The sequence below is a fragment of the Helianthus annuus genome, chromosome 14, assembly GCF_002127325.2.
Source record: "Helianthus annuus cultivar XRQ/B chromosome 14, HanXRQr2.0-SUNRISE, whole genome shotgun sequence".
NCBI classification, from domain to species: Eukaryota; Viridiplantae; Streptophyta; class Magnoliopsida; order Asterales; family Asteraceae; genus Helianthus; species Helianthus annuus.
This window is the reverse complement of record NC_035446.2, coordinates 111,702,742-111,717,530: the sequence shown is the minus strand read 5'-3', so window position 1 is coordinate 111,717,530 and position 14,789 is coordinate 111,702,742.

Here is a 14,789-nt window from a genome sequence, read left to right as displayed (position 1 = left end):
ACCTGGGAAACAAACAGGTTCACCTGGGTGCCTCCAAAATTTGTTTTAAGAAAAGCGTGTTGAACACGTACATCAGTCACTCATGTTTCTTTTCATGTTTTTGTTTACTTTCATTGTAATTTATTTACTATTTTTATTTTATTTCTGATTTATAATCTGTATTAGAATTAATAAAGTTGTGATGTTATCTTATTTTATTTTGTGAACGGTTGTCCTACATTTACAACTGATAACGTCACCCCACCCCTCACCCAGAAATACGTATTACTTGAACATAACATAATAAGGTGTTGTCATCAACTACCACCACCTTTCACCACTCGAATTCCTCTAAATCTTTTGAGACCAAATTTAGAAATCAATCATCATCAGAATCTCTAGAAATCAATCATTAAACCAAAAATTATAGAAACCAAAGTTGGAAATCAATCACTAAACCCACACTTTTTTTAAATACATCACTAAACGCAAACTTTTTTGAAATCATATTTAGAAATCAATCATTATATCAAAACTGACCTAAAAAAAATCAAACATGCTCACCTTATCTATACTATATAATAAAAGAAAACTGTTTTGTGACACTTGTCATTCTCTTATTTAATTGATTAAAATTATTAATAATACTAATAATAATAATATTTAATCTAAATTAATACAAATTTTTATTATTAATAATATTGATTAAAAAATCCACCTAACAGTTGGTTAGTGACGATAAGGATTTGCTATTTTATTTTAGTATATCTAATTTTTTTTTCTGTTAAGTTGGTTATGAAAGTTGGCAAATTTGTATGATTCGAAATATATAAATTTTCCATAAGTTATAGACAAGGTTTATTTTATATAAATTGATTGACTGTATTTTACTTATTTAGATAAGGATTTACTATTTTATTTTAAATATATCTAATTTTCTTTTATTTTAAGTTGGTTATGAAAGTTGGCAGATTGGTATGATTAGAAAAGCCTTTAAAACACTAAGGTTGGGGGGGGGGGGTCTTGGGTTCAAGTCTCACAGACATTAGGGGATTAAAGAAATTAGCTGTTCAAAAAAAAAAATATATATATATAAACTTTCCATAAGTTGTAGATAATGTTTATTTTATATAACTGGATTGACTGTATTTTATTTTTTATTTATTTATTTTCCTTCCGTTTGTTAGTAACATATAACCAAAATAAACTCATTTAATTAACTATCCGAGTCTCAAGCATTATATCTAATCCATTAACAATAATTAAAAACTTTATGAAGATTCCTTATTAGTTTTGTAATTTTTTTTTAAAGGAGGATAAACAAAAAAAATAAAAAATCCCTTCTGAAACCGATGCAAACCCTTACGACCACCGATATATTGCCGACAAACAAACTCTTGGGCTGATGCATGCTAACGAGTTTAAAAATTAAACTTAACAAAATTTATAATTGTTACATCAATGTTCATTTTTTAAATACATATCTTGACAAATTTATATGTTAGCAAATTACATTATACTTTATTCAGTTATTATTTACCAGTGCAATTCATCTGTTTTATTTAAGACATTGTTTTGTATTATTAATTATATAACATTACATCTATAAACCCGTGTAATACACGGGGTTGTAACCTAGTTAAAACAACATAATAAAAAAATCTAACACTAAAATCAACGTCGAACAATATTACTAGTCAAACATTAGCATATAAATAGGGCTGTAAACGAACCGAACGTTCAGCGAACAGTTCCTGAACCGTTCGGCGGGAAGTTCGTTTATGTTCGTTCGTTTAATAAAGGAACGAATATGAACAACAAATTCCGTTCGATTAGTTAAATGAACGAACGAACATGAACAAAGGTCCCGTTCGTTTAATTGTGTTCATGAACGTTCGGTAAGGTGTTCGTGAACATTCGTTCATTTGTGTTCGTGTTTTAATTAAAGATTTTTATACTTTCATATATTTTTCTATACTTTTTATAGTATTAAACTTTTATTTATATCATTACCCTAACAATTAAACTAGGAAACCCTTTTTCACCTTGTTTATGCATCATTTCCCTTTCTTTTCTCATTATTTACATCGACGAATATGATCTACCTCCATTCCACAATAAGGGATTCAAGTTCTAGCTCTAGGACATCCACCTTTATCATTCATCGCGTTCGCCAAATTTATTTGTGTTCGTTTGTGTTCGTGAACCGTTCGTGAACACGCTCATTTCATTAATGAACGAACACAAACATAAAATCTCGTTCGGTAAGTGTTCATGAACCGTTCGTAAACACATTTATTTCCTTAACGAATGAACATTAACAAGGCCCTGTTCGTGTTCGTTCGGTTCGTTTACAGCCCTACATATAAACACACAAGTCAGTGTCTTCATATACCTTTTTTTAACAGCTATGTTTTCTCCCTATAAATCTTATACTAAATTACAACTCTCAAGAATTGAACCTTGATCTCCTCACCAGAAATAATTCCTATTCGTATTATCATATAAACACACAATATTACACCTCCCACTAAGCCAAAACCTAAGTGGCGTCTTTCGTGTACCTAACATACTTAAATACAAAACATTATTATGAAAATATTCAAAACCTTCCAAACAATATATAAACACAAAATCCGATGTGTTGCAACATAACACCTAAAAGTAACAAATACCAACAAGAGAACACACACCACTTGAATAAAATTTAGGTAATCTTAAATTGATTTAGGCTTTCAAGTGTGTGTGGTGTTTTTTAATTGATGGTCATGGTAGTGTGCAAACATTGTGGTGGAGCGTGTATGGGATATTCATAATATTGCATATGCCATCGGCGTAGCTAATGGGAAAAACAATCATATTATCATTACTGTTGGTAAAAAAAAGTCACAGTTCCTTATTGGAATCGAATATAAACATAGCGTAATACTGTAAATTCAACAAATTATTCATTTTGTTTGAAAATATTCTTCAAGCCAGTTTTGGTATATTAAAGTTTGTGAACATGTTTAAAATGCAAATATTGAAAAATAAAAAAGTCGGGTATTGACGCGCGCACACGTTGCATATATGGACTCTATCAAAATAAAAAAAGTTGGGTATATCCATTCCACCATTTTTACTCTATAATTATACTAAAATCAAGATTTTCTTTTTTTCTTTTCAATTAAATAATATTTTTATATCTTTATCATTACTTTTTTCTCTCTCCTTCAATTACAACCATTTTCAAAATATATTAGAAAATTATAGAGAGAGGCAATAGTGTCTCCTTAAATACAAAGATGATTGGTAACAACCATTTCTTATAATATAAAAACCTCACAGAATTTGATGGATGAATTGTGAATGCTCGTACAATAGCTCATCAATTTTACTGTCATATAACAAATTTATAACATTTTATATGTTTTTTTGAAAGGCCAGCAAATTCATTATCACACCAAACCAGCTAGCAGGTTACTAGCTTACAAGGGTACAATACACCAGGAAATACAAAAACTTTACATGTCAACTACCACCCCAATCTATGCATATCTACTCCAATTTTATATGATAAAGAAAACAATCCTCACCAACGTTTTTGTACCTTTGGAATATCACTTCATTAAATTTTGACTGATATGCGGGGTGGTAAGTTATGGTTTTACTTTTTTACAACTATATATAATATTAACAAATGATTCTAACACTATGTGTAGTCGGCGTGATTTTTTCAAAATTTGCCCCCAATCTTGCCCCATCCCCATCCCCATGGGTGTTATTTGGCTTGTTTTTTCATAAAAAAAAACCCTCCGGCGTTTTTAAATCACACCAAACATCAAATGGTTTGGCCAATCACATGCATTCTTTCCTATGCTTGCCCAATGCCATTTTTTGGATGTTTTTTTTTTAATTTAGTTGTTTAACACCTCTTTTTAATACAATGCCCACATCCCCACTACACCCATTTTAGAAAAAAAGTCTAATAATGCCTCTTGCTGACTGTACTGCCACATCGCGGAAAACGCCCAAGGGTAGGGGCTTTATTCACCCAAACCACTACACATGGTCTAATAATGCAACATGACATTTTCTCCTTTAACTTATTAAATATTAATAACTAGAATTACGACCCGCCGCAATGCGGCGGGGATTCTTTAGTTATAACTAAGTCGATTTAGGACGCACACGTTATGTTGAACCTGTCAAACTGGAAAAAATAGACGATGTAAAAACGTTCACCCACACACGCACGTTGCGTCGTGTTAACTCGCAAAATTTAGAACGAAACGTAAAAACCGAAGCATAAAGCGAAAAATTTGTAGAAAATGAAAATTATAAAGGAACAAAGTTGAAAGTAAAAAAAGTTGTGAGGATAGATTTGTAAAAAAAATCAAAGCCAAGATTACAACACATAAGTAAAAAAAATCAAAGTGGTTAAATCGCAAAAGATGGAAACTTTTGAGTTAGAAATGAATAATCAAGTTAATGAAAGGGGTTAAATTGTATAAGATGGAAACTTTTGAATTAGAAGTGAAAAATCAAATTAATTAAAGGGGTTAAATTACCAAATATTAAAACTTTAAACTCAAATTGTCAAAGATTAAAACTTTAGGGTTAAAATGGAAATAAAGATTAAACTTTAAACTTAACTTGCCAAAGCTTGAAACTTTAGGGTTAGAAATAAAAAATCCATTTTTTTTTTTGAAAAACTCCCAAAGCCACTTTTACAACTACTATATGCATAAACTTGTTGGTTATTTATAAGGTTTTAATATTATTAATTTAATCTAAATATTGATAAAAGACGTCATTTAATGTCACATGACATTCTCTCCTACAATCTCTTATTTTTATTTATTTAATGTTACATAACATTCTCTCCCACAATCTCTCATTTTTTTTATTTATGTTTTATTTATTATTTTAATTTAATTTAATCTAACTCGTCTCCTTCAATTTAAATTTTTAGAAAACTAATTATCTGTCTTTATCTTTTTCTATTATTATCGAAATTATAATTCATGATTTTCATTAATTTTCATTTTTTATTACCATTATCTTTAACATTTAAGAAGTGTTGTATTATTATATACTATTTTTTCCTACTTTTAGCGTAGAAGTACACAGTTAATATTTTTATGAGTTTTCATATTTGTTTACATCTCATCGATACAAAATTTTTATGGGTTTTCTATATACTTTTAGAAGAACAATTCTTACTTTTAATACACGACTTTAAAGTATGTTATGTGCCAACATCATATCATACCTAAAAAATCGTTTCTAATTAAAATTGATTTTTTTTTTACCTTTTTAGCCATGTTAATATCATATAATGACAATATTGCTTCTTTTAAAATCATTACCTTTATATCCGTTCCTACTTCAAATATATTTTTAATTTATAATTTATAAAGATCATGATATTTTTGTATTAAAACTGGCTAAAACAATTAAATTCTATTATATTTATAGTAGTAATAATAATGATACTTTTGATTTGTATTACCGAAAAAATGCATAATCTATGGATTTTTAAGCATTGTGATAGAAAACATTATATATTTTAAACAAATTTTGAGTTACTATGGAGAATAATCAAATGTAAACCCAAGTATGAGTTTAAATATTTTTCATATTTAACCATATTACATGATTTAACAGTATATTCTTTTTATTAAAAAATTTTACGTTTATTATAACAACCCTCCTAAAATATTTAGAACGTCTCTATACGTCCTAAAATACACCCCGTATGCGAGAAATGATCCCGAAATACATTTAATTTAATAAAAATAAAATAAAAACAATAATTTAAGTCTGTCGCGGGGCACGACAGACTACACATAACCCTTCGCGGGGCCCGAGCACCTAATCACCAGACGGAACCCTGAGCTGCCACATGGCAGCAGCGTGTCAAACCTACACTCGTGATTCAACAAAGCTAAACCCTAGATAGTCTAGCTCGCGGGTCGCGAAGCCCCTTTGTTTATCTCTCGCGGGCCGCGAGGAAGTCGAGATCAGACCCTATAAATAGCGGTCATCAGCCTTCAGTCCAATTCGTTCATTTCGATCTTTCTCTCTCAAAATTCCTACATAGCAATTATAATGTCGGGTATTATACCCACTAAAATAGCGAAGCTCTGCCTCGATGTAAGTATCATAACCCCCGGTTACGTATTAGATACGCTACCCGATTGATCTAGTGCTCCGTAACGCCTGTCGAGGCTCTGCCCGACGTAGTCATTGGAGTTCTATCTCGGGGAGGGTATAACTAATGTAAATTTGGTTATTATACTAACACGTGTGCATTGTTTAATTAATAGATTATTGTCACACCCCAACCAATGGCGGAAACATCGGGATGAGACGAAGTGTGAAGATTGCTCGAGACATCATAACACTATTTGTGACGATAATTAAATAATTCCCATTTCATTTCATAACTTCAAATTGTCAACATTACATAAACTCAAGTAACAACAAGTTCAAAAGAAATACATAATAACATAAGCAAAATTTATACGACATATTAAACCTAACGTCTATATGTGTATCTAGGCATCAACGCTACTTCTTTTCATAGCATCGTCATCATCAACATGTAACATGTTTAAAATATAATTCAATGCAAAAGCAAAGGCGAGTATACAAGTTTGGTACGTACATAACAAAAGATAAGTTTAAACAATTCCTCATAGCAAGCATGTGATTCAAGATAAACGATAAATATGGCATGTGTCTAACATATCAAACCAAGGAAACGCAACATGCTCATGACATTACCTCAAGTTTACGGGCGGGTCGTTAATCCTATAGCGCTACATATGTCACGGTTTGGCTCGTACGAAGTTAATGATAAGTTCTACACATAAGTTTCACCCAAGTTTAAAGTATCAAGCAATCACGTATACAAGCATGTTATAGGAATGTTCATGTGTTTAAGCAAAATGTTCATGTGTAAGTTTTGTTGATAGATAAACATGCTACACCCCAAAAGTGGTAAAAGTAAAAAGGGGAAATACGAGTATACTCACAAATTGCTAAGTCTTCCGATTATCCAAGTGTTGACGAGTGTATAAGTTCAGGAGGATGGAACACCAAGGTCACCCTATATGGGTAAACGATGGTGCATGAGTAACGGAATTATGACAGATGATTTGAAATGGAAATTAAAGTATCTAGTTGATATAAATGTGTATATATATATATATATATATATATATAAATTTATATATGTATATATTTTATATAGTTTTAGTAATATTTCTAAATTAATTCTTTCAAAAGTATTATTGAAAGGTTGTCCAAAAATAAAAATAATTATGCCTTTATATCTATTTCATAAAATTTAGCCGAATTGATAGGTTTCGTTTTACAAAATTTACACGTTTTGTTTTACGGAATTTTACGAAAAACGGGCAGGGTTTCCTCTATTTTTGGACGATCCCAACAACACATGTTGTCGATTTATTTGTCAAAATTCAACAATCAACTACAAGTTTTATAACGAAAACATATATGGGTTTACATGAGTTTTATACAAGTTTCGCGTAACTAAACGAGTTCTAAACGAGTTTTATACAAGTTTCGCGTAACTAAACGAGTTCTATACGAGTTTTATACAAGTTTCAAGCGACTAAACATACATGAACAGTAATAATAAAAATATTGACGTCGTTTAAGATCATACCGAGTATCGGATCGACAGTTGACCAGCTTGACCAAATTGACTCGGTTTGCCCGAGTCAAAACTGAACCGAGCTAGTCCGTTGACGGAACCAGAATGAACACGAAACTGAACCGGACAAGTATGACTGTTGACCAGCCGTGGACTTCTGTTGACCCGACGGAAGCCCGACCAAATCTGGAAACGGAACTCGAACCACAAAGAACCGAGTCGACTGATAACCAGATGGGAACCTAATCGAGACCCAAAGTTGAACCGAGACTGGTCATAGTCCGAAACGAAACCATCTGCACGCAACTTGAATCGAATAAAGTCAAAACAAAGTCTGAACGGAACCGGGACTGAACCGACTGACCTGAAACGAAAACCAATCGGAGCTGAAACAAACTGACCGAACTGAATCGAATAACTCAAACCCGTACCTGTACCGAGACAACCAGGCCCGATGTTGACTGGTGCTGATCCGAACTCGCGACTGAACTAAATTGGAACTCGACCAGGACTCGAACCTGCTAGATAACAAGGGGATTTATGAAACTTGAATAGAAGCAAAAGCCGAGACCCAACCAAGAGTAACCTGAACTGAAACTGGCTGTGAACCAAAGCTGACCCATAGACTGAAAAATGAACCGAACATCGAATCTGAACGTAACCCGAGCACTTGACCATTTAGTCTGTACCGCGGTGAACCAAACCCGAGCCCGGAAGCTGAACCAACTGATAAACAGCTAGGAACCGAACATCATCAGACTTGGTATAAACATAACCATCTTCAAATTTGCAGGAATTGAAGAAAAATGAGGGAGATGGTTACCGGAAAGTTTGTCGAATCGAGACACAGAGCTGAGACATTGACTGATGTTGACCTCCACCGCTGCCAGTGACCACCGGCGGCTCTGCCGCCGCTCTCGCTCTCTCTTCCTCGTCATCGCACCACTGCACCACACAGGGTGTGGGTGGTGGTCGGCCGATCACATCGATCGGAGAAGGGGGAGTCTCGCCGGAGCAAAAACAAGTTAAGGGGGGCTATCGCCGGCATTCCGACTCACCACCGCCGCCGTGAGCGGCAGCGTGTCTTCGTCCGCTGTTGTCGTCAACGAGAGGGAGAGGTGGAGTGATGAGAGTCTGTGATGTCTTGCAAAGTGATATGGGGACATGGATATCTCTGAATGTGTATGTATATCTAGTTTAGGGTTGTAATGTAAAAGAAGGCTTTCAGTGTTTGTGCGTGTGAATTGTTCTGTGATTCCAATAAATGAGAGGATAAGGTGCTCAGACAAGTGAGAGGGAAAAAGATGAGGTGAGCGGCTGATAAGTGAAGAGGGTGTTAGGGTTAACTTCTATTATATAGGTAGGTTTAGTTAGTGGGCTTTGGGCTTGGGCCAAAGGCTCACAAGCCCGCTCTCCATAATTAGAACGGCCCGTAAGATCCTACGAGACTCGTTTTTTGCAACCCAAACGCTCCGTAATGTCGTAAACTAAAGTTTAGATAAAATAATAATAATAATAATAATAATAATACTAAATAAATAAATAAAAAGCGAATACGTATTTCCTAAATATCTATAAATGCGGGAATACGGGGCGTTACAATTATAACCAGGAAGTCACAAAGGAGATACCTAAAAGTAGCAATGTGAGTAATCCTCCTTTTCACAAACTGTTTTTACAAAACCTCAAATGTTTTAAATTATATTTCACAGTGATTGAGTATTTGTAATTCTACAATTATCGTTGGCATGTTGGGGTTTTGTATACAAAATTTGTTACTACACTGTGAGTAATAACATGGCCACAAGTCGGGTTGACAGTACCGTGGGTGGTAATTAAGGTAGAATGGTAAACAAATGTAATTGCGAGATCGCCCTCAATGCTGTACAATGATAAAACCTGTTTTGATTAAATTGGGATTCACTCGCCAGTATTTCTTGCTGATAAAATGTTTTTAAACGCGTTCCAGGTAACAAAATGTGAAAGCCAAATAGAAGGCAGCTGGACAACACTGAAGGCTTGGAAAAGTACCTATAAAAGTTACCTAAATAAAGAAGATGTTTTATTTCAATAAATTAGGGTTTATCCCTATAAACATGTTTGTAATGGAAACTTGGGAATTTCCCATGTATTTAATATTATAAAAATGTGGTATTTTAATCTGATAAAATATTTCCTAACTACGGTCCTGATGTAAATTCCGCTGCCAAATTGATAAACACTGATACCACTGATACTGGTTCACGGCCGCCCGTTCCCAGGTGATTAGAGGCCGGGGGTTGCGACATTTATCAGTATAGTTTAACAGTTTATTAATACATCCTAACAATTTTTGAATTATACGTGAGGCAAGATAGGCTAATTTCTATTACAAAATAAAGGAAAATAAACTTATGGGTTATAAAAATATGTTTTCAGTGTTTAACTACACGATGTAAAAATAACTACAAAGCTTCTTAAAAAATTGATGAATAAGCATTTTAGAAGCAGGTTGGGTATTGACTTGGTTTTAAAAAGCGATAGGCGCAGAAAAGCGACGACGTCTAAAATTGAGGCACAAGGCGTAAAAGCGGTGGGCTTTTCGTACCCGAGGCGCAAGGTGTTTATATAGGGTTTTTTTATATATCCCATACATATCCCATAGGTTTTTTAGCTTCTTTTAACCAAAATATAGCTATAGATAAGGATTTTATACCATTTTACTTACATGTACAAGTCAAAAAACCCATGGACAACTTTTTTCTGCAGAAAAACGCCTTAGATACATGAGCCGCGCGCCTCAGGCCAAAAAGCCCCCCAAAAACCAAAAAATTTGTGCCTTTTGGGCGCTTCTTGTAATTACACAAGGCGCTGAGCGAAAAAGCCCCAGAAGCTGCGACTTAGTGCGCCTCGTGCTTCAGATGCGCTTTTTAAAACCAAGGGTATTGTTTACTATGAGTAAAAAATTGTAAGTTTGTGAGAAGATTATAAGGTACATCTACTTGTCTTGTTGTGTTGTGCAAATAAATAGTTTTTATTATTTAAATCGTGTAATACACGGAACTATAATGTATCTATTATAAACAAGTTTAATGATGTTAATAAAGCAAATATATATATATATATATATATATTTTTTTTTTCAGTAATTTTTTGATTAATCCTTTCTAGTTTTTTTTAAGGATTTACAAGTGAAATGGAAAAACTACAATGTTTGTTATTGATTTTAACTGTTTGCCATGTGGCGTAATTAACATGTCAAGAAGGTATTTATGTCTCACTTTATAACAACAATCATATCAGGTACCAAAAAATAATAAATATATCATATGATAAATAGTTAGACTCCCTATAATAGGGTGTGATGTTTGGTTTTTTTCTCCCATAAAGCCTCGAACACCACGAAGGGCGGTGTTATGGGGGCTTTTTTGGTGGGTGACACCATGCATATAGCGGCGCTATGTGTGTTTGGTTTTCAAACTTTGACCAATCAAAACTAGTTAAGGGTTTTTATAATTAATTAATAATTAGGTAATGATGGGTAGGGGCTTTATGACTACAAACTCTAGTTATATAACGCCCCATAAAGCCCATGTGTGACGTGTCGCAACACGTGTCGCATAACGCCCACAACGGGGCTTTATGAGTACTTGACCTTAAATAGAATGCCCAAATCACTTAAAAATATTGTATATTCAATCTTTTATAATATGATATCTTAAAAATAATTCAAATCATATACTTTCTAAGCATAAAAGTTCATTGTTTCCTAAATCTTCCTATACTAATAAACAAAAATCTTTTGACACACATGTCACTTTCTCATACCCCTTGCCATTATTTTAAAAAAAACCTCTTTATTAAATAACAAATAATAATTTTTAACTTTATCTCCAATGATATTAAAATAAAGAAAATGTTACATATATCAATAGTGAGAAGATAATTTTTTAAAACGAATTTTAAGATTAATGATGATCTTACATTATTTTGGTTAAACAAAAAGATATATCTAAAAACAAGTCTTGGCATGTGTCGATATTAATTAATTTAAATTAGTTAGAAAAACAAATTCACACGTATTTAGTTTATATACATCTAGGTTAATTAATAGCATAGTTTTTATCATATGTTTCTAACATATTTTATTATATTTTTTTTTTCTATTATAGTTGGGGGAAGATACACCTTAAAACCACAAAAACTGGCGAAACATACCCTAAGGTATCCTCGAATTTTTTTAACAATAAATAAATTAAACAATTAAATACCAAATAAACATAAATCAAATTCAGATAAATAAAATAGATTAGAAAATAAAAAAATCCAACTAAAAAAATAAATTATAGAACATAATACAAAATAAAAATAAGCTATTCCTCGTCTAAATCTTCAAGATACGATAGATCTTGAATTGAAATATGTGCCACAAGATCATGCGAAGTCGGAAATGCGTATGTGGATCCATAATCTCACCAAGGGCATCATTGTCCAAAACGGGTTGAACTAAAGGACCCCTTATGTGGACTGGTGAGAATGTATGCCCGACGTCCTTAAGAATCATGTTGTGTAATATCATACACGCATACATCGTTCTCCTAATCTTCTCTACATTCATGGCTCGTATGGGTCGACTAAGTATGCCTCATTTGACAACTTCAACCATTTTTTATAGACATATCTATTTGAGTTAAGTTTTATCTATAGGGGGTCAAATAGTTAAACATTCTTATTTTTTCAACTATTTATGAATATTTCATTTATGTAATTATTATTTTTAAAATATGTTGTATATTTTTCCGGCTTATCAATACGCACGAGTATGGATGGCGCATGACCAGGTGGCGTCCTGGTATGTGCAGTAGCATCCGTGTGGCGCGTGACTCCATATAGCATGGCATGAGATCCTTGAAGCGAGGCACGCGAACTGGCGGATCAGTTCTAGCGCATGCGCAGGTTTGCAACAGTAATAGAAGAGCTGGTTGGACCTAAAAAAAGTCAAAATCATAATTCTATCTAAAAATTTATATTTTTAAATTGTAATATAATTAACAAGTAAAAAAAGTCAAAATCATAATTCTATCTAAAAATTTATATTTTTAAATTGTAATATAATTAACAAGTAAAAAAAAGTCAAAATCATAATTCTATCTAAAAATTTATATTTTTAAATTGCAATATAAAGTAGTAGCTAGAAGGTTTCTAATGATGCCGTAAAAAGAAGTGTTGATAGAAAAGAGTTAGTGGGAAATCGATAGCAAGAAGAGTGAAGTTTAAGATCATTCTCTCATAATGATCAACCACTTTATTACATGAAAACATGACCATTTAACATAACAAATTAACGTCCTTATCATAACTATAAGTCTAGAAAAATTCTTCACATATCACATATCACATATCACAAATACATGTTTGCAAATACACATAATAATAAAACTATTTTTAGCCGTAATAACCCGTCAAATTTTTTTTTTTTTTTTTTTTACAAAACCTCACTAATGCCCTACTAACCAATGGAGTCATCTATTACAACTTACTGCGTGTTAGAGACTCTTATATGTTAGGAAGAAGATCAAGGTTGAATTCATGACAAAGAGTGAAACTAGAAATATATTTATGGAGGTTAGAAGTAGGTGTAAAAGTAGGTGTAAATGTAAGTTAACATTCGTCATTCAAAAAAAAAAAAAAAAAATGTAAAACACATCTTGAGCTGGTTAAGTTGTATTAAGGGGGTTAAAGAAAGAAATTCAATGAAAAATACATCCAAACTTAAGGTTTGTCCTAAAAGGCTCAAACGATCTCTATTTAACCACCTCCCATTAAGATTTTAAGAAAATCATGTATCTAAAATCTAAATCTAAATCTAAAAAAGTAGCAAAACCCTACTGTGACCCACACCACCCATCATCCACTTCTTCTGTTTTTTTTTTTTTTACAAATATAAAAAGGATAAAAAATATTATTTTTTTTTACAAATATAAAAAAGATAAAAAATATTAGTATTATTATTTTTTTACTTTCTGAACAAGATAAAAGATAAGAATCTTAGAATACATAATAAAATATGTTTGGAAGATTTAATATGAGTAGTTCAAATGATTAGGTCCACCACATGATTGGACAAACTAATGTCGACCACCGTCCGACGTCGACAGCTCCTCCATCCCACTATCCAGCCGTCCACACTCATCTCCTCACCAGCCACCCCACCTTTCCGGCATACCCTTCGACAATAAAAACCCTCATCAAAACTCTCTCCATGATATGACAAATTGGGTTGTTAAATGCCAAATTGGGTTGTTAATACAGTTGAGATCACTTATGATAATCATTAATCAAGTATTGGAGATTAGACTATATGTTGTGGTGTGTGAAATGAGAAAAGAAAAAAATATGTGTCACTTGTGATGATCAGTGTGGGATTTCAACTTTCATACCTACTAACATGTGTTATGATCATGTACATATAAGAGAATGGGATTTATACGTAAATACAAATATAAAAAAGAGTGTGAGGTGTGTGAATGCGATTGGTCCATCAAAATGTAAAATGGAACTTTGCAGCTCTTGGCATGCTCCCGCACGCAACCCCAACCTGCACAACACCCCTGGGTGGCGGTGTTATGCGCCCAGTTTTTCACCATGGCCTTCACACTTCCCACAACACATGGTCTTATAATTTAGATTTATTTTTTACTTGTTCAATGAAATATTACCTTGATGTGTTACGTAAATTGATAGCAACAAATTCCACTCTTTCTGATTTGATTTTCAAAATTTCAAAAGACGTTGTCACAATCGTACATTGTCATTGTCCCGTCCCTAAGATTCGAAAATGATATTGTCCAGTCCCTCCTATCATGTTGTCTTTGTTTGAGACATGCTATACGTGACACGTATTGTTAACATTTAAAGGAACGACAAATTATGGAAATCTTTATTTATTATAAAAATGGTAACTCTTAGTTAAAAAATATGTTATTTATTATACAAACCGTAACTCGAAATTAGAGAATAATACTTTTATTTATTATACAAATCGTAACTCTTAATTAAAAAAAATATATTATTTTTATTGCTCTAGTAAAAACTAGTTCCTTCTAATTGTTCCTGAGTAAAAGAAGCAAGAAAAACTAATTTGATGTTTAATATAAATAATAAT